At 46.2% G+C, this 25067-nt stretch overlaps 1 protein-coding gene across 1 annotated transcript in view; it reads left to right on the forward strand.

The window, feature by feature from the left end:
* SLC17A7 (solute carrier family 17 member 7) overlaps nucleotides 1-25067 on the forward strand; it is a 391628-nt gene that overhangs the window by 202512 nt on the left and 164049 nt on the right. The window lies entirely within an intron of this gene.

Raw genomic sequence — 25067 nt, forward strand, 5'->3', positions numbered from 1 at the left:
GTCTGCCCTGCGTTTCCAGAGACTCTCTAATGCCAGCGCTGTTTTTAAAATAAAGCCGTTCCTGTTTCACCCCTGGAGCAGTGTCACACTCTTTTCGTAGTAGAGGAGAGAGCCTGGTTGGTATGTGTTGCCAGCTGCAGGTGCTGGCTTAGTGACACGCCCTCTCGTTCTGGAGCTACGCGGATTACCTGTGCCTTGGAGTCCACATGAAAATGTTACGCGTCGCCCCCCCAGGCGCTGCAGTCCTATGAGGAGTACATAGCCAATATGGGGAGAGAGGAGGCAAAACTTTGCCTGATAAGGGGGACCCAGGACAGCTTTACCACCGGCAAGGCTGTGGTGGCGTGGAGACCCGGCCCGACATCGTCTGGAGAATCACTTGATGTGTTAAGAGGCCCCATCACTGAATGGGCACTTGCAAAGGACTTCACTAACCATAATGCAGCAGTGCAAGTGAGGAGCGCCTAGTGTCTTGCACCTGGGAGGCAAGGGTGGGACTTGATCATGTGACTGGGAGTGGTCACGATCATAACAACTACAAGAAAGGAACCCCCGGAAGAGCAACAAACAATCTGGATGGGCACTGATGAAGCCATTGAGGTGGAAAAGCGTCTGCCCTGCCTTTCCAGAGACTCTCTAATGCCAGCGCTGTTTTTAAAATAAAGCTGTTCCTGTTTCACCCCCGGAGCAGTGTCACACTCTTTTCGTAGGAGAGGAGAGAGCCTGGTTGGTATATATATATATATATATATTTATATATATATATATATACACATATTGAATCTCGTTGGTCTCCCTCACAACTCGAAAAGAAGACATTAAGCACTTCGGGTATGGCAGCAGATTTTATTCGCAGCCTACGGCAAAGATGACAGACGCGTTTCAGACAACAGTCCTTCCTCAGTGTCAATCACACGCTGTTTGCGGCATATTTTTGTACACGCCCCCATGGAAACTGAGTGCGGACATATTTACAAAAACATATGATGTTAAATGTAGGTTGAACGTGGCAGCCATATTGTACATTTTTCGTGAAAGTAAAACATTAATGTCAAATCATATATGAAAACGTTTAGAATTTCTATGTACATGATTCTTAACCTTAATCAAGGCTATTCACCACCGCCAGAAAACTATACTATATAGTCGTGTATCAGCATTAAACTGGCTAGATCAACCAAAGGAAGTATTCCTCTTACATCCAACAAATGACTTCCTGCACCGTAGAAAACCAGAGACAAAGAACAATCTAGCCGTGTATCGGCACAGCTCCGGTAACCCATAAAAATATGAGTTCCGGAGAATAACCTACTAAGAAATACATTACATCGTGTTTACAATTATTATAGAATTTAGAGCAATATATAGAAAATTACATTTCACATGAGAAATTTATATAAGACAGAACACAGGTTCTCTTATTCCTTGTTCATAGTGTTACTGTCACTGCAATGATGTATGTGAGTATTTCATATAGTAGTAGACAAATAAAAATTGGAAAAACTAGTTCAAAACATAACAGGAACTAGAAGAAGAGAAAGTATGCGAAAAAAGAATGAAAAGGGCCTTAATTGAACGGAAACATTTTCTAATACATGAAACGACATTTCATTATTTCAAAGTTTCAAAAGGGTTTCGGACAAGGTCTCTGATATACTGATGGTTAGGTCAGTTGATTATCTACCTAGGTGTACTGTTAGTTCTTCCCCTATATTTAACCCAGAGGGATTCTTAGTTTGCAGATCTATTATAAATCTAGACTCTAGTCTACGTAGACTTAACAGTCTATCTCCTCCTCTGGGGTGTAGGGGCACATAATCAATGCCAAAGTAACGCAGCAGTTCTCTGTTGCTGCCATGTGCTTCGGCAAGGTGTCGGGTAACTGGATAGGCTGCATCCTTGTTCATGATTGCCCTTTGGTGTTCCAATATACGGAGTTTTACGTTGTTAATGGTACTCCCGATATATTGTAATCCGCAGGGGCAGACCAGACAGTACACTACAAATGGAGTCGTACAGGTGATACATTTGTTGATCATTCTGGGTTTACTGAGACCAGGTACATTGTACCATAGAGTTCTTTTACTGTTCTCACAAGCTTGGCATTTTCCACATGGAAAAACCCCCCTCATGTCTTTCAGAGTGCCGTCAGGTTTCGGAAGTGGTGGCATGAGATGACTCTGTACAAGGTTATCCTTGATTGACTTCGATTTCCTAAAAGTCAACAGGGGTTTAGCTGGGACATCACATCCTATTATGGGATCTGTTCGGAGGATGTGCCAGTTCCTTGTTAGAATATGTCTGAGTTGGTTCGCTTCGTCCGAGTAGGTGGTAATCATACGGAATTTTATGTTGGGATCTGATTTGTCAGAAGTTGGTGTTGTCTGAGATAATAGATGTCTCCTTGGAATTCTCAAGACTCTCCTGAATGTATTATCTAGGAGAGATTGATCATACCCTCTAACTAGAAATCTAGCTATACATTCATTGGCTGCTCTGACGAAATCAGAATCCAAAGAACAATTCCGTCACAATCTTAGTAGCTCCCCATACGGGATGCTACGAATCAGACTGGGGGGTGGCTGCTTCCAGCATGTAATATGCTGTTGCCGGCTGTCGGCTTTCTATAAAGACTTGTCTCCAGTTTGCCTTTATGTACGAAGACCCTTAGATCAAGGTAATGTACCTCCTTTCCACTTATGTCTGATGTAAACCTCAGGTTCAGATCATTATGATTGAGATCCTCAATAAATTCCTCTGCCTGTGTGGTGGAGCCCCTCCACACAAGGAAGAGGTCGTCGATATATCGACGCCATGCGATGACATGATTGGCCCATCGCTGGTTTTCACCAGCTAGGGCAACCTGCTCCTCCCACCAGCCTACGAACAGATTTGCGTAGCTGGGGGCGAAGCAGGTTCCCATCGCTGTGCCGCTGGTTTGCCTGAATAGATCGTTCTGGAAGAGAAAGATGTTATTTCTTTAACAGAAATCCAAACATTCAATTAGGAATTTCCCATGAGCCACATATTTCGCTGATCTTTTGTCCAGAAAGTATTTAATGGCCTCTATACCTTGGTCATGTTGGATACTGGTATAGAGGCTGGCTATGTCCAGAGTTATCAGCACATAAGAGGGATCCCAAGTGATTTGATCAATTTGTCCAATGAAATCCTTAGTGTCTTTAACATAAGATTTTAAATCAGTGACAAAATTAGAGAGAAAAGAATCAATGTATATAGATAAATTCTCCGTTAGACTTCCCTTTGAAGAAACGATAGGTCGTCCGGGTGGGTACTGTGGATCTTTGTGGACCTTTGGTAATTGGTAAAAGGTCGGCAGCACAGGTTCTGGATTTCGAAGAAAAAGAAACTCCTCAATGTCCAGCATTGATTTGTTACGCCATTTAGTCAGGAGATCATGATAAGCTTTAATGCTGTCCATATATTCATCTTTGTTGATCTTTTGATAATTTCTTGGATCTTCCAGCTGTTTTAATGCTTCCTGACAATATTGGTTTCGAGTTAATAAAACCACGTTGCCACCCTTATCTGAGGGTTTTACAACTATCTCTTTGTTGTTATGCAAATTAGTCAGAGCGTCGATTTGTGCCATGGTTAGATTATTCTTTTTCTGAGTCCTTTTTCTATTTGAAAATCTATGCTGGATAAGATCTTGTGTCACTGCGTCTGCAAAAGTGTCTATCGCATCATATGGCATCTGCGGATTGAATTGTGATGGAGCCTTAAAGTTCGTTATGGGTGATTGTTGTTCAATGCTTCCTGCATCTGACGCTCTGATGTTTACGTCAGTAATTTCTACCTCTTGTTCGGTTCGAAGCTCCTCTAATATTTGTGCCGTATGAAGATCTTTGATTGATAGAACATCAGTGGGACACGCTGTGATTTTCTTTTTGATTTTCTTCGTGCCTTCAGTACGTGGTTTCAAGTTATGAAACTTGTACAATTTTATCTTACGGGTCAAATTGAACAGGTCAATACAGGTTTGAGTATATTCCAGTCTTTTATTCGGGCAAAAACTCAGCCTCAATTGTAGAGTGTCTTCCTCCTCTTGTGTTAGTGGATATTCCATGAGGTTGACAATTGTTGGACTGGAATCTACCATTTCGTGCCTCTTTTCTCGCGAATAGATTGAGCTGCCGCTCTGCCCCTTCCTCTTCCTCTGCCAGCCACCTCGTCGAGTTCTCCGTCGTTTTCGGGTGGTTTCAATTTGCCCCCTCTGAGCCATGTGCTGCGGATGAAGTCGAATTCCAAATGAAAAGGGGTCTTCCTCCCTTCCTTACTTGTGGTTGGTCTCTCATCTCCTGACAGTTCTTCCTCTGTGGCCGAGGATTCGGAAGTGGGGGGTGGTTCAATTGGTCCGGTACTTTTTGTTTTGTTCAGAGCTTTTCGGGGACCATCGAATTTCTTTGAAAAAGTTAGAATTCTTCCTTGAGCGTAGTCACGCTTATCTCTTTCAAACTTTTCTTGCTTTCGCTGTCGTATCTTAAGTTCATATTTGACCAAGCGTTTTTTCATGTCATCTCGTATATATATATATATATAAATGTAAATAGATGTGCTATATATATTAGCACATCTATTTACATTTATAACCTTTACAACGAATATGCTTTTACCATTCATGCTTTTACAACAAAATTTGTTGTAATAGCATGAGTGGTAAAGGCATATTTGTTGTACATTCCTGCATGGTAAAGACCCACGTGGGAGTGTTGCCTGCATGGTTAAGCCTGTGTGGTAAAAAGCATATGGCGTTCCGGCTTCGTGGTAAAGGCTGTTTTCCACCTGATTAACCAGGATCTTGGGGTAGCCGGATTCTTGCCGATTTGACTCTTGTTCCGTCAAACTGTAAATGGTATTTTCAGTGTCTATAACTAATGGAGATGTCCAGTGTGATGAAAATACACTAGGAGCGCATTTTATACTCTATGCAAAGGGTTGGTGGTGTCTAATTTTGTGGGATATAAATCTCTTTATCATGAATTATCAAGCACTCACACCAACTGTTGCTTTGTAGATGATTAGAGGTTGAAAGCTTATGCACACCATACACATTTAAAGTAAGGTCTTCAGGCTCCTTGTTAACATAAGAGACAATTTATTTTGGGAATCCTAATGAGAAAACTATTGACACTGGGGATTTATCCACACTGCAGGCTGAGTCATATTTAAACCCAGAGTCTGGGCATCTCGTATCGTAATCTTCCATAGTGAAGATGCGCTGCTTACCACCGCGGCTGGGGATTAGACATGTCCTAGGAAGGCCTTCTTCAATGACCTGTAAATGAGTTTCAAAGCACCGACAAGGAAACAAAGAGAGGTTCTATGTCAGACTATGTATGGACCTGATGCAAGGACAAGCAAACCTTCTTCACACCATACCCATGTATGGGCCAGCAAAAAACCTGGAGCATAAAGACATCCATCCTGCTGATCACCTAAGCTTCTAATGAGGGATCTCATGATACATCTGGCGGGCTTCTGAGGGACAACATGTAGTGACAATGAATGTCAGAAGTCCTGCCAACTTCAGGCAGAGCATCACCTGCTTTCCTGTTTGCCCCTACTATAACCCCAGCGCACAAGTCTATTGTATGGTGGAGACATAATGGCCAATTGGAAAACCAATAGATTTCCCAATCAATTTGTGACCCTGGATGAATTCCTTTCAATGGCACCACCTCTCAGCTTTGCTGATGTTCTGTTAAAAAGGAATACCCGGGGACTGGTATATGTGAAGGCTGTGACGTTTACACTTGGGAATAATGAAAGATTAAAATACTGCTTGAGCTTTTTTATGGTGACTTTTGTGGAGGAGAAGTGACATCAGGTGTGAACATGAAACACATAAGGACCTCAAATAGTTCTAAGGTAAATATTGTATTGGTATACCTAATGGTTGACCTGGTAAATTAGGTATTTTCAGAATCCTTAACGTTTCAGCACTTACAACTCTGTGTGCATAACCTATAAAGCAATCCACCTCACCAAGCAGAAGTACCTTGTGGAGAAATCAAAAGATCTGGTACTAGTAGTCGGGTTCCCAGAAACAAAACCCTGTTATGTCTCAAATTCCAAGAGATTCCACTCTCAAACAGTCCTTTTGTGGGCATACCCCTTAGGTCTAGCATGCACTGCCCAACCAGCTCAAACTGGTTCCATCTTTAACCATCTTGAATAAAGGTCAACAAAACAACCTTTTTTTCGAAAGTGAATACAATTGATTAATTGTAGCAATGACACATTGATTTACCTTATTAATCCTGAGTTTTTGCTGTGTTTTATTCTTTCTCTTGCATGCAATGATTTCCTTTAATCTCTGTACAAAGCAGTAGCTTCTTAAAAAGTGCTTTGTCACTCTTGTGTTTGGGTCTATTCTGAGCCATAATAAACCAAGAAAATAAAAATCGTAAAATTCTCAGAGACAGGAGGGGATAATGAAATAAAGGCCGGCGGGATGGGAGAAGAGGTATTTAAGTCTCTGAGTCAGAATGAAGGAGCGTGGGAGTTGGAGGGGGAGGGGGGGTTATTGTTAAGGTGAGTAATTGGAAGGTGATGGATTCTGGAATGTGCCACCTGCATTTAATTAAGGTAGTTGACAGCACCCTTGGAGCGTCCTCCAGCTTGACTTTCAGCAGTCCCACTGCAGACAGATGACTCTGCGGCATTCTGTTTATTAGAAGCCAGGCCCAGCCAGCCCTGAAAGGGCAGGAATCCGCAACGGGGGCTGCTATGTGCACACTGCACTAGACAACTAGCTCCAGCATCTTCATGAACATAAAGCAGGCCGAAAATGAGCGTCCGGCATTCATGTACTCACATAGAACGGGGAACCCTCGCCCGCGTTTGTAGTATGCTTCATTAACGGGTCCACATCAAGCACTGGGAAGCATCTGGGAGTACTACCGTTCACATGCTGTGTACTCTCCTAGCTATGGGGTCCCTAGTTTGAGTGAAGTTATCTCTTAAATCATGACAGTTTCGTTCTCTCATTGTTAAACGGCCATACCCACAGTGTGTGGGTGCGCTAAAGATGTATTTCACTGATGTTTCCCTACCACAAGGTTAAAAAAAAACCCAGGATGGTCGCACAATAGACCATGCTTTTTTTCATGGACATGTTTTGGTGCTCAAATATTGCCCCAGCCTCAGGGGGATCCTTGTTTGGGGGATCAGAGGGCAGACAGGGTTTACTGGGCCCCAACTGTTTGCCACTGGTGTCTGTCCTACTGTGACTTTGCAAACTTGGCCACATACAGACTTTTACGCACTCGACTCTCAGGGTAGCGAGGGCGAGCAGTCAAAGGCTTCTCAGAAAGTTCGTGTAGATGACAATAGCTCAGAACTCAACAATTAAACAACAGACACAATACATTGATTACCCAGCCCAGTGACTGTATTTTAGTAAGCCAATTACTTTATTTACTAAACAGAACTAAGTACTGCACAATCCAATTATGCTCAAGATACAAGGTTGAATCCCTAAGTCCGCTCTGTAGGTGGCCCTATACCCTTATTCTCTAATGTCCTCTCCGATCTGGGTGACAAACAGGTGTTATAGCGCCCATTATCTAGTGGCAGAAGCACACATTAGGCACAGGCGCAGATTATCCTTGTTATCCCAGTGGGGCTTAGAAGTGCAACTCAGTCTCTTGATCTTACCCTTGGTTTACTTCGTATAGAAAGTCTGAAGCTCACGTGCTTGTCTTTCTTTGAGCAGGTCTCATTCTGTGTGCGCCCATCACAGGGGACGTTGTGCGATGCCTGTGCTCTGGCCCCTGCAGGTCAGGTCACGAGACAGGCGCATCTTTCAGTCGATGTCAGTACAGGTGAGGGAGTTACATCCTGGCCTTGCTTGTAGAAGCAGCTTCTCCAGCTAGCCTAGTTCACAGTGGTGACACGCATCTATCGTCTCCTAGGCTGATCATCTTCCTAGTGGTGATGCACAGGTACAGATCAATCAGGTTCTCAGAGATGTGATTCCGTTGCAGCCTTCCAGGACAATCAGACTTACAGCATGGCAAAGTGAAATGTGATGCCTCCCAGGCCTTCCAGGTTCAGGATAGCGAGGTGCAGTGGCAACCATATAGAGCTAAAGATGCAAAAGACAGGGAATTTGGCCACACCTGGTTGATAAAGTCTTTGCAACTGTTCTCATGTAGGAACCACAAAAAGTGACCAGGTTTTTCCTGGCTTTTCTCTCTATGGCTGCTCCAACGCACCAAGAACACTCTGGGCCTCTGCTCTTTAGCAGTTTCTCTTCCTGAAGGGTTAGACACATTCTTTCCCTCTCTCAGCAGGCAGGCTTCTAGGCTCTAGGCAGACCTTCATCTCCTCCAGCAGAACCTGCAGACTTTAGGTAATGTCCTCTCACATCTGGACAGCCCTGGTTACACAGCTGCTCCTTGTGTAGGACCAGCACAAGGATTTTTCACACCCTAGTTTAAGGTGCACTTGTCTGTACTGATAGAGCGCGCAGGTCACCCGGGTCACTAGTTTACCAAATTTCCACGCACTGGGCCCTGGCGTGCATATGATGACAGTGTTTTGCATGAACCGGGTAAAAAACCGTTCCACTCTACTATGAGTAATTCGGGGGGTGATTCTAACACCACTTACTATTCATGTACCTGACTTACCACAGGCACATTACTCCTGATGGATCAGGAGCTAGCAGTGGACAGGCAACAAGATTCCTAAAAAGGAGTAGAACTCATACACTTGGTACATTTATCCACACTTTATACTGTATAATGACCACAGACACCTGATGGGTTTTTAAAGTTTATAAAAGAAATTTCAGAATGAATATGCCAAGATAATGAGGCAAATACAAATCAACACATCAATGATTAGAATTAATGCCACAATGTAACTATGTATTAGGGCAAGAACCATTAGAGTAATTGGGAACACTACAGGGTATGAGTATTGAGGAACAAGCTATTCACCACAAGTTTAAACTAGGGCAAGGGACGTGAAAAGGACCTAACATGTGCACTTAAACTAGGCTTCTTATGCTATTCTTACTAAGTTCACTGCAACCATGCTAAAGGGAAAGGAAAAATGGAACACACTAAAATAATATGACAGTTTAATAATATCCTACAGGTAGGGAGAGAAGTGGAACATCACTAATAAACCATTGCATATAAATCGCTTTAAAGGTGATAGGGCAATATCACAGGCAAGAGTGCTTTATTAAGAAAAGGAAAGGTAAGAGTATAGTCAGACGGACACCCACAGAGGATATTTACCTAGAACGAGAATGATGACTAACCCTGGCCACGGGTCAGTTGGGACAAGATCGGGGACAGGACCCTCAAGGATTCAGGAATACCAGAAGGTGAGCAGGTACAGCTCACGGACAGTCAGGACAGGATACCCCTCAGGATTTGGGTCAGGACTGGGCTCACCACAGGGCACGACCAACCCCTGCAGCTTCGGATGCAACGCCTGCGTTACCCCCTCTCTGCACAGAATCCGCCAGTAACCCCGATTGGGTTTTCGAATTTCCCAGGAAAGTGCTCCGCCAGCACTTAGGACTATTTCCACCCCTTGGAGTTTGTGGAAAGTATGGACAGAGTGCTCCGCAGCGCTCTGTATCAATCACCTATAGAGTTCGTAGGGTCAGTGACAGGTCTGCTACTCGGACAAGTCGGACAATTTCTCTAAGCTAAACTAAGCTAGTTATACTGTTTTGGGACCCCTAGACCACCCACAAATGTTGCAAGTGACAAAGTCCCAAATTATGATTGGTCAGGAGAGGTGGTTATGTCATGGTTACCACCTATAATTCAGTGTTCCCACAATGAATATTTAATTTTTCATACCCGCCCCTTGGGTTCACGTTCCCAGGCATAGGAATATGGAAAACAATGAGAGCGTACAGTACATAGAAACAATGTATCACAAGCAAGGTAGATAGTAGCATCTTCTAGGTAGGTTCCCAGGCGCATCTTGCTTCAGGAGCCAGCTGGCTGAGCTCTGCTTCTGTGCAGTTGGGTTCTTCCCTCATCACGTGTGTGGGGAGTTTACAGACTTTAAAATGGACTCAATCCCCCGACCCAGGCCCATGGATGCGTAATACATGAAAAGTAAGCGAAAACAAATTAGTAACACAGAAAAAATGAATACACTGTATACCAGGTAAGGCTTCACTGCATCCCTTATTTTATAATATCTATAGCATTAAGGTTAGTGCGAAAACAGACAGATATGCAAAAGCGGCAGGAGCTGCCAGAGTGCATGGTTAGATACAAGCGGCCATTTTATTGACAATGCGCATGAGCAACAATATCCCTCCAAAATGCGAGTGCGTCACATCACGTGAGTATGACCGACGCATGCGCAGACTGGAATTTTCTGCAAAGCGGCCATTCAGTAGTGCAAGCAAGTTATTATTGAAAACCACATAGGCAAGCCTCCTAGGGACACCCGTGTGTTGGGGAAAAAGGCGAAATAGATGACATACAGGTTGAATTAATATGATTACAAGTTAGGCGAGGTTCTTGAATCAGAGCAAGTCGCTTTACGTGCGAATCCTTGCTCCATCAGTACCACTGACTGTTGACTTGCTGCTGGTACTGGTAATATGACTGCCTCTGCTGGTTGCAGCCTAGGAATCTTCCTAGTATCCCCAAACCCCGGAATTGTCCCGTCTCTTTGCTGTCACTCACACCACCCTCTCTTCTGACAACTACACTTTTGAATTCTTTTTATCATTCATACTTCTCCCTTTTCTTAAACACATGAATCTCATACTTTCCCTTTCACCCCTCCCATCCACTTTCTCTCTCTCACAAACGACGCTCTCTGACACCTCTCGCTCTTTCAGTTCACACACTTATTTTTGTCCATCCTCTGATCCCCTACTCTCTAAACTTCTCACTTCCCTCGAGCTCACCTTACGCACTCTGCTCTTACCATCGTCTCACTATTGTATCTGATACATTCCTTTATCACGTCTTCCTTTCACATACAGGGTCGGACTGTGAACCCAAAACAGCCCTGGCAAAATTTGTCTGACCTGCCCCTATACGTAGTGTAGGAAGCGAGTGCAGTGTGGGAGCGAGCCCGCCTACCATATGGAGGATTTGGAGGGGTTCTCCTCACCAAGAAAATTTGGGAGAAAATGGCAGAAATCGAGCTTTCTACAACACATTTTTCATTATGTATTGAACTGTATTAGCTTTTAAAGCATAGTAAATGATGGGCTTACAGTGCACCAGGATACAATATTCTTCCATGGTTCCCCTACTATCACCCTCCACCAGTGCCCCTCATCTCCCCTCTCTCACATGTATTGCATTTGTTTTATATCACCTCTCATTGCAGATTATGGTGTTGGGGCACTTTATATCACACACACTTTGAGACAATGAAATATGTGTGTGAGTCGGTGTATAGAAAATGTTACATAAAGCACTGCGAAGTCTAGGCATTTTTTAAGAGTGCTTGGGATAGAAAAATACAAACTCAGGATTCAAAATATAACACAGTGATTAGGGTTACATTTACTAATAAGAATGTATTTCTACACATGCAAACCCTTTTTACAACATTAGGATAAGGATGTTAGACTTGGCCCTTTTTGCAGGGCCATCCCTGAAATTTTTGCCTTCCTCCTGGTATTTTCTGACCTTGTGTTGGTGGTTTTAGGACTCTGTGCACTTTATCACTGCTGTCCAGTGTAAAGTGCATGTGTTCTCTATGGTAAAACATGGTAAGATTGGTCTACACCTGTTTGGCGTATTTAATGTACCTATCAGTCCATTGTAAAGTGGTATCTCAGATACCCAGGGCCTGTAAATGCTACTGGTGTGCTTGCAGCGCTGCTTGCGCCACCCACCAAAGTAGCCTTTCAAACCTGTCTCATGCCTCTGCCATTGCAGTGCCTGCGTCCGCAGTTTACTGCCGCTGTGCCTGGCACATAAAGTGGTGGACTCCCCTTTTACTACATATCAGTCACCCCTAAGGTAGGCCCTAGATAGCCCTATGGGCAGTGTGCGCTGTAGGTAAAAGGTAGGACATGTGCCTTAACTGTGTGGCATGTCCTGGTAGTGACAAGCAGCCATTTTGGTTTCTCACTACTGTGAGGATGCCCACTCATAGGAATGCATTGGAGATTCCCTGATATGTATTTCAGTTGTAATTCCTGGTATGAGAGGAGTAGTGTGATCAAGTTTGGTATGCCTGGAATAGCGTAAATAAATACTGCGTAATGGTGTTTGTAGATTTTTTATCACTATTTCAGAAATGCCACCTTTAGAACTGGGCATTTCTGTGTGCTATGCCTCTTTGTGCCTGCCTGTTGTGTAATGCATGTCTGGCTCTGGAGTGACAGGGGCAGGGGATGTGCAGTGGATCCAGAGGGGCAGGGTGAGTCAGCACTAGGCTGAATAGGCCGATCTGCATTTGCAGTAGTGGGAGGAGTAGCATCTGGGCCTGAATAAGACTGTGCCTGCCTTCTACAATGCTGGCTCCGCCGCCCTGTGGTATGCCTGGGGCCAGAGCCTACACTTACAAAGGAGGTTGTTGCGCACTGTAAATAAAATGTTCAGTGCCCCCAAGAACTAGTTTGGACCGGGCACAGAGCCATTAGCCAAGGGGAGAACAAAGACAGTGTGTGATATAAGTATTGGGGCTGTGCGCCGTCATGGGGTGCTAGAGGAACTTTTGGTTACCTGCTGGAGTTTAAGGACTGCTAGTTGAGGAAGAACTGCTGTGGGACCTAGCTGCTGTCTCCTGGCGGTCCATATGTGCTGGCCTACCTGTGCCCATCTCTGCCCCACTGAACTTGGGACCTAGAGCCTCGTGAGAGCTGCATTCTTTATTGTTCCTTTGAGCCAGAGGAGAGGGCTCCACCTACGCAGCTGGGAGGGAGCTGTTGCACCGTGGCAGAAGAGCCACAGACCAGGAAGCCAAGCGGCTGTTGCCTGGTTGTAGGTTGGGCTCCTGTGGTGATGAGGAGAGCCTTGCGTGCTTCTACGAGCCTGAGGAGGGGGCTACAACTTTGCCATGCTGAGTGTGTGATGAGCACCCCTTTGTTGCCTTTTTTTTCCTGATCCCAAAAAGAAGGGCCCAGCTCCGCTCGTTCTGAGCGATTCGGCCGGAAGTCAGGCGAAGAGAGCCTGACCTGGGACATGGCCGGCAGCCGGAAAACAGCGTGGAGACCGTGCAGAAGCCAGGCAAGGGATGAGCTTCATTGTGGGGGCAGCCTGCACCAGAGGAGAGACGCCGCCGAGCCTGAAATCCAGGTGGCAGCCTACCCCGCATTGGTGAGCACCAAAGGAGGAGACGGAGCCTTGCAGGATCACCCGACGATGACGAGGGACCGGAGCCTCGCGGGCTCCCTGCTGAAGTCCTGCTTGTGTCCCGGTTACTGGAAGAAAAGAAAGGCCCTGATGAGTGGGGCTTGTACAGAGCATGTTGGTTATAGGAGCATGCTTATAGTGACACAGCCAGATTGTGGGTAGCTGCCACCAAAGAGGAGAAGCCCCGGTGAGTGGGGCTTACACCGCACCCTGTCGTTGCCTGCTTGGGCCGATTTTTCCTCCAAAGAGGAGCCCTAGTGAGGGGGGCTCAGAAGGCACACTGTTGGTGCCTGCTTGTTCCACAGCTGCGCCGCCGGATTGTGGACAGCTGCAACATGGGGGGCATTTGGCATCGATGAGGAGACACGGGTGAGTTGCACCCTGGCCCCATTTTGCTACTGGTCTGTTGGGGCCGGTATTCTGCTGCATCAGCAGCCTGGTGGCTAATTCCAAGGCCACATACTAGGAGAGCCCTGACTTTGGGACAGAGGGCATTACGGGGAAGCCCAAGGCGGGCCCCGAGGAAGGCCAGTCAGCCTAGCAATTGCCTCAAGTTTTGGGGGGGGGTCGTAAGGCCCTGAGGGGATGTTTGCACTGTATTAGTGTTACTGTGGTGCACTAGTAATTTAGGATGTATGCCTAAGATGATCTATGCATAATGTGTTAATGCTACATGCAATGTTACCAGTAGTTACGGGTTGATTGTGATTTTCACTACCTGCGTAATGGTTATGACAGTGGCCCCATTGGCCCTGTAGTGTATATAATCCCCTGAAAAGTAATACCTAGTGCCAGGTGCCTCAGTGTATATATATAACCCTGGGATTTAATCTCAGTATGTATACCACAAATGGATTCACAACTGTAAGGTCACATTTATGCACAATAGCAGCATTATGCTGGAATGTGACATTTAAAAGACATGACATTTGTCTGATCACCCCGTTTTCCGGCAACAACCCCTATTGGGTAAAATAGGAGTGGGACACAGACGGTTCTTTTCCAGGGGATCCTCATCAATAGTCAAAAGCACTGAATATTCCCGCCCATGTGCAGGGACCCCGGAAATAATAAAAAAATTATATATGGAAACCATATATGTACAGCTCTACATACATACAAACATATATCATTTTTTCCCATATCAATGCAGCCCCCAAATGGAGGCTAAACAATGTAGTTGCACACATAACAATTGCATTTGCCAATACATAAAAGACACATGAGAGCAATTAGCACTTAAACTCTGTCTTTTAATGAGTAAAACACTCATAACGGGCAAACCCTGCACATAAGCAGACATTGTTAGCTTACAGGCTGCATTGCAAAACAATTGCATGGAAAATTAAAGCATTTTCAACAAAAACTGGTGCCGTGCCTTTAAGGCAGCCATGACCTCTAGCTTCCCATCATGCCTCAGGGGTGACAGTTGGGTCAGTTGTTCTTTCCGGCTCCTTCTGTCAGGACCCTGGATTCACAGCTCTCTACTTTTTGGTTTTCAGTCAAAAATTCTCAGATTTTTCTTGGTTTTCTTTGCTTCACTCGACGTCTTTTGGCATTTGAGTGCAGGATAACCCATTTTTTGTGACAGAAGCTATTTTTTTCTGTCAAAAATGCCTTCTTTATTCAACCCTTGCCCTGCCTGTGGCAAGAAGAAGGCCAAGATAGACACACATGAGGTGTGTATCCTGTGTCTGCCTGATTTCCACTCTGTTTCCTCATGTCCTCACTGCAGGAAGCTGACTAAAAGAACTCTCAAAGACAGGGAGAGAATCAGGATGTATGGCCTCTCCAAAAGAGGTAGGTCTCCTATGAAGTCGAAGAAAAGGACGCGTTCGACGTCGAGGAGCAAGGTCCCGATATGTTCACCTTCGGCGTCGGGCTCGATGTCAAAGGCTCCGACGGCGGGATCGTCGTTGAGGGACCGAGCGCAGGATCGCCGCTCTTCATCTTCCAAGGCCAAGGCCCTGTCGGCATTGGAACAGCGTCCGGTGTCGAGAGAAGGTCCTCCGCCGTCGACTTTTCAGCGATGATCGACGTCGAGGCAGAGATCATCGACGCCGAGACCGAAGTCATCTACTTCGACATCGAGACTGAAGTCTCCGTCAAGGTCTCAGCGCAGATCGCCATAGAGACAGAGATCATCGGACATTTTAGCGTCTTTGTCAAACAGGGCCCTCCATCGAAGGAAGACACTCAACGTTGAGGCACCAGTCTCTGTCAGGTCCATTGTCGATGTCGAGGCACAACCCTGAAGGAACAAAGCTTGACGTCGAGGCGTAGCCCTCCGTCGAAGCATAGATGTTCAATGTCAAGACACAGCCCCAAGTCGAAGAGACCTAGATCAACGTCAAGGCAGGAGTCTCCGTTGGCAGGAAGAGCAAAGTCAAGGCGCAGTACTCTGTTGGCGCAACAGTCAACGTTGAGGCACAGTACTCCTTCGGTGGATAGAAGATCGGGATCGACGTCAAGACATAGATCTCCGTTGAGACGATCAACACCGGGGCACACGCACTCCAGATCTGCGTCGAAGCAAAGATCCACTTTGCAAACGACGTCGAGACAGAGGTCTCCGTTGGTGTCAGCCCCAGCAAGCCTCTCTCAGTCTCCTACATCGACGTCGAGAGCAGGCTCTCACCGCTCATTCTCCAGTACTCCAGAGGTGGTTATTTCCTCTTCAAGCAGCCACAGTTCGCAGTCGGATTCTCATCATGCTCATCATGCTGCGGAAGCTCGTCAGGAAGTGGGGAAGTCTCCTACACGTTCCCCGGGTAGGGCACAGAGGCATACATCTGTCCATCTCTCTCCCAGATGGTTGCAACCCCTACACCATTGGGCGGATCCTACAGGTATTACGGAGTCTAGAAGAGAATCCAGCCCGGCTCACAGGTCTCTGCTAGCTCGCCGGGCGCAAGAGGTAGATCGGGCACCTCCAAGAGTAAGAGCGCGTACTCGCTCCCCTGCCCCAGCACCTAGGGGAAGGTCAAGATCTCGCTCCCATGTACCAGCACCTAGGGGAAGATCAAGATCTCATAGCAGAAGAAGGCACAGGTCTCCTACTCCTTCCACCTCCTCAAAGTTTTCCTCAAAGAGACACTATTCTCCCACTCTTACGGATAGCCCACCGTCAAGAATATCTCCGGTGGATGACGTAAGCACGTTCCAGGACGTTCTGGCTAGGGCGGCATCCAAACTTAACATCCCCATGCCTGTTCAGGACAGTACCTCTTCAGTCATTTTTGAAACGCTGAACCAGAGGGCCTCCTTTTGCCCATCACTGCCTCTGGTGCCGGGACTGCTGAAACCAGTAATGGAGATTTTTCTCACGCCAGCCACCCTCAAAACGGCACTGGTGAGAATTCTTAAGAAATATCGCCTGTCGGTGGATGATCCTGAGTTCTTAAAATCAGATACAAAACCGGATTCTGTGATTGTGGCTGCGGCTAGAAAGACACATTTGTTGTTCCCATCGTCCACAGTTACTCCGGACAAGGAGAGCAAGACGCAGGACTTGTGGGGTAGGAAAGTATGTGGTACCTCCTAATCAATGCTCAAAGTTTTCAGGTCATCAGCTCTGTTGGGAAGATATGATAGAGTGCTATGGGATTCACTGCAAAGGTTCTCTGAGAAACTACCCAAGGAGGACGGTAAAGACTTCGAGGAAGTCCTGCAAGAGGGCAGTTTGGTGGCGAACCAAGTGATAAGTGCGGCAGCTGATGGAGCGACGCTCTCAGCGCATTCATATGCCCACAGAATTTGTGCCAGGGGATCTTCATGGCTTCGCCTAACAGCTCTGAAGCCAGAGGCGCAATCCAGAATCGTCAATCTGCCATTTTCCGGGTCTTTGCTGTTTGGACCACACACCGATGACGAAATGGCGCAGATGAAGATTGAGCTGGAGACCCTGAAGGTGGTAGGATTAGAGAAAAAGAAAGATTTCCGTTGTCGCTACCGCTACACTGACCGTCGATCGTTCCAACAGAGGGTTTAAACCCCTCATTGGCAAAAGAACCAAAGCCAACAAGGTCAGCAGAGATCGCAATTTCAAAATCAACGATCTAACAGGGGAAGAGGAGGGAACCGTCAGTCCCCCACCTCTACCAACTCCCCAGCAAACAAATGAATCTCTGCTTCCTCCAGTGCCGTGCACCGCTCCAGTAGGAGGAAGTGTGGCGAATCATGTACAAGAGTGGTTAGGCATCACGAAAAACCAATGGGTGCTGACCACGATTCGAAATGGGTATTTTCAATGTTTCCCACGTCGTCCTACCTCAATCCCTCCAGTAATAACATCTAATTACCAGATCAACATACTACAGAGGGAAGTAGGCATCCTTCTCCAAAAATCAGCTATAGAGAAGGTCCAGTGACCACAAAGAGGTCGAGGAATGTCTTCCAGATACTTTCTGGTGAAGAAAAAAGGTCAAAAGTCGGAGTACAGACCCATTTTGGATCTAAGAACACTCAACAAGAACATCAAGCAAGAACAATTTTGCATACTGGCTTTCCACCAAATATATCCTCACCTTCGCGAAGGAGATTGGATGTGTTTGATGGTTCTGCAGGATGCCTACTTTCATATACCGATAAGTCATCATCATCGGCAATATCTGCAATTTGTCGGCTGAACTTCCCATTATCAGTTCAAGGTGCTGCCCTTCGGGCTAAATCAGCTCCTCAGGTGTTCACAAAGTGTATGGCCGTGGTAGCAGCTGCTTTAAAGCGCAGGGGCATCTTTGTCTATCCTTATCTGGACGATTGGCTGATCAAGGGTCCAACCCCCCAGGGAGTGAGGAACCATTTCCAACAGTGTCTACGGCTCCGTCAAAGGCTGGGCCTGCACGTAAACTACCAGAAGTCAACGCAACAACCCACTCAGAAAATTCACTATTTGGGAGCACTTGTAGACTCCGAATGAGGAAGAGTGTTTCCTTCGGAGGAGAGACAGTCATCCCTCATCCAAAAGTGCAGAAACATTCTAAAAAGCAACTGGTCAACAGTGCGGCAGATAGCATCAGCACTCGGATCGATGGCATCCTGCATTATTCTGGTGCCCAATGCCAGATTAAAAATGCATCCTGGATCTGGAGGACAAGTGGGACCAGGGGTCTTCTAGCTGGGAAGACAAGATCTGCCTATCAAAGGGTGCCAAGGCTTCAATTCCATGGTGGATGAACAGAGACAACCTGGAGTTAGGAGTTCCGTTCCATCAAGCTCCATCATCTCAGACTCTGATCACGGACTCCTCTCGGAAAGGATGGGGAGCCCACATGGGCTCTCTTCAGACACAAGGACTATGGTCCTCGAAAGAACAATTGCACCATATCAACATGCTAGAGCTCAGGACAGTTCATCTGGTTCTCAAGGCCTTCCTTCCTTCAATTCAGGCGAGTTCCATTCTAGTACAAACGGACAATACCACCACAATGTACTACCTGAACAAGCAGGGGGGAACTCGATCGAGGACTCTGTCATTGGAAGCGCAGTCCCTGTGGAATTGGCTGCTGAGGAGGAAGCTATCCATCACAGCAGTTCATCTGCCGGAGGAGCAGAATTCACAAGCGGACGCTCTCAGTCGCCACTTCGCAGAGCAGCAAGATTGGGTCCTCTGCGATGAAGTGGTCGACGACATCTTCCAAGCTTGGGGTCATCAAAGCATAGACCTGTTTGCAGACGAAGAAAACAAAAAATGCCAAGACTTCGCCTCAAGATACTACCGACCAGGATCGAGGGGGAATGCCCTTTTGATTGACTGGTCCGGGGCATTTGTGTACGCCTTTCCACCACTGTCTCTCATCCCGAAAGTGGTGACCAAACTGTCACACTTGCACACCACAATCATTCTGATTGCTCCGGAGTGGCCGAGATAGTGGTGGTACCCGGACTTTCTACATATGTCAATGAAGTCACAAAGGAGGCTGCTGTGCAGACCGGACCTGCTGTCCAAGATGAACGGGAGGATCCATCATCCCAACCTTCCATCACTGAACTTGGCAGCATGGCTCCCGAGGTCCTCCATTATGGACATCTAGGTCTGTCTCCAGACTGTATGTCTATATTGAAAGAGGGAAGGAGACCTTCCATCAGGCACCCCTATGCTTGTAAATGGAAACGCTTCTACATGTGGTGTGCACAAAATAAATGTAGCCCCACCAGGAGGCAGGAGGATGTAGTTTTACCACATCTACTTCACCTAGCCAGAGGAGGTTTGAAATACTCCTCCATTAAAGTGCACCTAGCGGCCATTACGACTTATAGGCGTTCGCCTTTTCAACCCTCCTTTTTCCAGTTACAAGTGGTGAAGGATTTCCTTCAGGGCCTAAAGAAGGTGTATCCTCCAGTGCGGCCTCCTTCACCTCCTTGGGAACTGAATTTGGTGCTGTCCAGACTGATGGGTCCACCTTTTGACCCTATCCACAAGGCGACCTTGCAACACCTTACGTGGAAGGTCATGTTCTTGGTGGCTATCACCTCAGCATGTAGGGAGAGTGAGATTCAGGTCCTCAGTTCCAAAGAGCCCTATCTGGTTTTCCATCTCAATAGGGTGGTGCTCAGAACTCATCCGTCCTTCCTTCCCAAGGTGGTGTCGGATTTTCACGTAAATCAAACGATGTCACTCCCGACCTTTTTTCCTAACCCCTCCAACCCAGCGGAGAGGGCCCTTCATTCACTATACCTTAAAAGGGTTTTGAAGTTCTATTTCGAAAGGTCGAAGTCTATAAGAAAGTCTGATCACCTCTTCATTAATTATGGTTCAGTTAGAACAGGTTTCCCAGCAACAAAAAGGTCCATTTCCAGATGGATAGTTTCATGCATTAAACTAGCCTATCAGTTAGCAGGGAAACCACTTTTGTCCGCTCCTAAAGCTCATTCCACAAGAGGAAAAGCAGCCACAACGGCTTTCCTCAATAATGTACCACTCTCCGAGATATGCAAAGCAGCTACTTGGAGATCAGTACACACGTTTACAAAACACTACTGTCTTGACTCAGATACCAGAGCGGACATTCAAGTAGGGCAAGCCTCATTGAGAAATCTGTTCAACAGCTGATTTTTCGGTTGTTGTGGTTTGAATCACTCTGTGTTCTCATTTGTCTGATAGGTGGTTGATGGGCTTCCTATTCTATTCAGTGCTTATGACTATTGATGAGGATCCCCTGGAAGAGAAGGATAAGTTACTTACCTGTACTCCTAGTTCTCTTCCAGGGGTATCCTCATCAAAGTCATAAGCAACCCACCCACCTACCCAGACAGACGAGTTTTTATTTCTGAAGTGTTAAAAGATATTTTTAGGCCTGATCTTCAGGGTTATGCAAAGAACAACTGACCCAACTGTCACCCCTGAGGCATGATGGGAAGCTAGGGGTCATGGCTGCCTTTAAGGCACGGTGCCAGTTTTTGTTGAAAATGCTTTCATTTTCCATGCTATTGTTTTGTAATGCAGCCTGTAGGCTAACAATGTCTGCTTATGTGCAGGGTTTGCCCGTTATGAGTGTTTTACTCATTAAAAGACAGAGTTTAAGTGCTAATTGCCCTCATGCGTCTTTTATGTATTGGCATATGCAATTCTTATGTGTGCAACTACATTGTTTAGCCTCCATTTGGGGGCTGCATTGATATGGGAAAAAATTATATATGTTTGTATATATGTTGATAAGCGTGGCTCAAATCCACCCGAGTGACTTACCACACTCACCTATAGTTACTCAGTAAGAAGTCAGCCGGACAGTGGAGAAGAATAAACAAGGTAATTGTATTAGGCCACAAACTCCCATATGAGAGGGCCCTGTCCGACCTCACCCCTAAGAGTGCGCCAAGAGGACTAACTCATATCATCACAGCAATACATTATAACATGGTACAGTGGAATAAAAACACGCCCCTTCTGGAAAATTACTGAACCCCAGAGAGAGGAACAATGGCATCATACAAGAGGCATCTGCACCTGCAAGGGCTACTGTAACTATCTCTGCCCAAGGCCGCGGAGCCGGGCCACAGCGTCTCTGGTGCATGAGAACACTACTGATAAGGAACTTGTTAGTTTCGGCCACAGTTAGCTGAGAAACGAAAACTGCTGCATTAGTGATTTTCCTATTCCTACGGGAGGGGTGGATGAGCGAGTGCGACTCGCAAACACAGAGGAATACACAAAATGGAGGCACACAAGCTAAGATAAGGAAACCAAATATCACCACGCATATAAATGAATAATCACATAAGCAGTAAAAAATTACGTAAGAGCATAAGTGTATACTTCATCAGTTAGACACATGATGCTAACTTGCATATGTAAATGTCAATGGGCGGGGCATCGAAAATGAAACCTATCAGACCCTCCTTTTAGCATCATTTGGCTAACTGGAGCGTAGCCTTTATTAGCTAAAAAGGTAGCGGCTTTACATTCCATTCTAGGGGCGGGGCACACTTTAATCAAAAATATCCTCGTCTATCAGCATCAACCAACGAACATCAGGGAGTTCAATAGCAGTGGAGGCAGGATATTGACCAGTCACCTTTTTGGAGGGCCGCAAAATACCGGCACACATTGAGCAACATGGGGGAAGGCAGTAAACACAAAGGCAGCATGTCAGGAGTACACCCACTGCTCCAACTAGTCCCATCAGTATCTTCCAACCCCACGAGGAGAAAACACCCCAGAGCCACCCCTGTAGTGACCATGTCCCATTATCCTGATGAAGTTCAGTCGCTAATCTATGGAGTTTCTGTACTGCTAAGTTGACTGTCGGAGCTGAGTCAGGAATATACACGCAACAAGACGTCCCGATGATGCGACAAGCTCCGCCCCTATCAGCAAGGATGACGTCTAACACCATCCTATTTTGGATCGTGAATAATCTCATACCCTGCATCTCAACAGACATATTAGTAGTAATGTCCGCTTCAGTAATAACCACTTTCTCCATCACCCTTGACAACCTACGGATGGCCCTACTGTTAAATATCGGACCCCAGAAAGGTAAGAGGCCCTTAGAGAAATCTGTCCATTGTTGTAAAGAGGTGTCTGTATGATCTATGTCGTCAACCTGAAGTGCCCTCCTTTTACGCTGTTCTGGTGAGCTGGTAAATCTACGGTGAGTCTTATGATAGTCAGAAGGTGCCACATACACTGGTGGGATCATATAGGCTAGATAACAGACTCCACCCAAACCCTCAGGCAGCCATAGATACCCATTGTCCCCGCACACAAAGTAAATGTTGGGAGGCGTTACTAGAGAAGGGCTAAGGGGCAGGCGTATTGATGCTGTCACGTTACAGGAACTGTTCCCAACCTTTATAGGACCCCTTCCTGCAATACAAAAGATTGGTGACGGTCCTACTACTGCTAAGGGCACCAAAGACTTGTCACTACCATTTTCCTTTGGCGGGTGTCTATAAGACAGGGAGGAATTTAACTGTAGGAAACTCTCTCTAACTTTGTCAGTGTCATTGGGGGTCAAGAATCGTCCTACTTTCTTTTCACATGTCTCCAAAAACGTTTGGTCGAAACGTCCATCAGTATACAACCGTCCAAGGGAAGAAGGAGGCATAGGACGTACCCGCATTGTCATAGTAGATCCTCTGTCTTGTAGTCGGGGAGTTAGAAAATCTGGCTGTTGGAAATATTTGACCATACCAATCAAAGTGTACCACCCCACACCACTATTCACTGGTGTCAAGGGAAGTGCTAAAAATCTATCCTTCTTATATGCAGCAGAGGGTAACAGTCCACAAACCCAGCAATCTGTTACATTGTACACGGCATGAGCATGATGTAGAGTCTTAATAAAAACATCATCTTTGTAACCTTTACGTAAACTTCGTTCACCATAATCAACAGTAATCATGTTATGTTCGGGAATAGCAGAGAGTGTGGGGGCAAACACATGTACAGGATAAGCTTTGTCCAGGAAAAACAGTATTCCGAGAGTCACAAGGAAAGCAATGAGTACTATTATGATGACCACTATTTTCCCTTTTCGTGATAAGGCCAACCATGGAGAAGCAGGCTCGGGTCTACGAGGAGCCGCAAAAGGCTGCTCCTCGTCGGGGACGGGACGACCAAAGGGGTACATTTCTTTTTTATCAAGAAAAATCAGAACCAAAAAAGAATAGGGGAAAAAACAAAACTAAGAAAAATAGTCCCAGGCACTCCTAAAACCGGCCAGAGGGGTTCTTCAACCCTTAAAAGGGATCTTCGTCCCTGTGTCCGTTAAAGCCTCACAGGTAGACTTCTATTGTTCATTCCCTAATCTCTCGTTGGAGTTGCACAGCTGCTGCAACTCAGGAGCACTAACCTGGGCCCAGGCACCACTCTAATGTCTCGTAAAACGGAATCTTCGGCCAAACACCAGGGCTCTTACAAGTCGATCCCTATCACTAGTCTTCTTCTGTAAGAAAATGTCCACTCCGCCACCTATTCCAGTGCCCTATCTAAGCCCTTCTTCCAGTGTTTAGTCCCTCATGCCTTTTTCTTTTCTGGGCCGCAGATTGTAGCGGGTGCTCCCTCGCACTTCAGGATCTGTAAACAAAATGGGGGTATCTGTGGCAAGTGTTGCGTTCGTCGATGCCTGATCACTATTCTCAATGGGAGTATTGGAGCTTGCAATTTTTCCTTTTTTTCTTTTCACTGCACTCGGCTCCCCTCCCCTCAGTGAGGCATCAGAGAAAGGAATGTAACTTGGTATTTCTTCGCATTCCTGGTCAGCAACGCCCTCTCTCACCCATTTGTCATAGGGTAATGGCAGGGGGACCTTCTTCACATGCGACGCATGGGTCCATGCCTTCCTGCCCTCAACTCGAAGTGCGGTATGCGTCGTCAGTAGTACTTGCCTCGGCTCCGACCATCTGGGCTCCAAACAGGATTTCCGCTGATATCGCCGGATCACTACCCAGTCCCCGGGTAGGATGGAGTGTCCGGGCCCCTCCGGCAACGGCTTCAGGGTGTCTGCTACCTGCTGATGAATAGAACGAAGATCTTTAGTCAAAGCATACAAGTAGTCTATCAACAAAGGATACTCAATTTCGGAAAAACATTTAGGTCTTGGTACTCCCCACACGTTGGCCGGACGGCCAAATATTACCTCGTGAGGGGAGACACCCGTTTTGGAATTAACTGTCACTCTGGTAGAAAGCAAGGCTAAAGGAAGGGCATCTGGCCAACGGAGTCCTGTACTCTCCTGTATTTTGGCCATTTTTAATTTCAGCGTTCCATTAAATCGCTCTACAAGTCCCGCGGCCTGAGGGTGTTGGGCCGTGTGGAACTTTTGGGAAATCTGTAGGCCCTTACATATCTGTTTCATCAATTCAGCATTGAAGGATGTGCCATTATCACTCCAAATCACCCTAGGCAATCCAAAACGAGAAAGTACTCTTTAATCAACATCTTGGCTGTGGAAATGGCAGTGCAATCTTTCGTTGGAAATGCCTCCACCCATCTGCTAAAAGAGCATACAACCACCAGGACGTATTTGAGATTATTAACCCTTTCCATTTCAATATGATCCATCTGGATCACCTCGAAAGGGAAAGAAGGGGGTGCAAAATTTCCCGCTGGGACGGGTGTTCCCTTTCCTGGATTGTGCCTCAAACATACCATACATTGTTGGACCAGATGAGTCGCCACTTTAGGGATATTTTTATTGCTCCACACTGGGTCCAGTAATTTGCATATACCCTTGGCCCTAATATGTGCCGGCCCCTGAGCCATTGTCACCACTGGGAGGACATATG

This window comes from Lissotriton vulgaris, chromosome 7 (genome assembly GCF_964263255.1).
Source record: "Lissotriton vulgaris chromosome 7, aLisVul1.2, whole genome shotgun sequence".
NCBI classification, from domain to species: Eukaryota; Metazoa; Chordata; class Amphibia; order Caudata; family Salamandridae; genus Lissotriton; species Lissotriton vulgaris.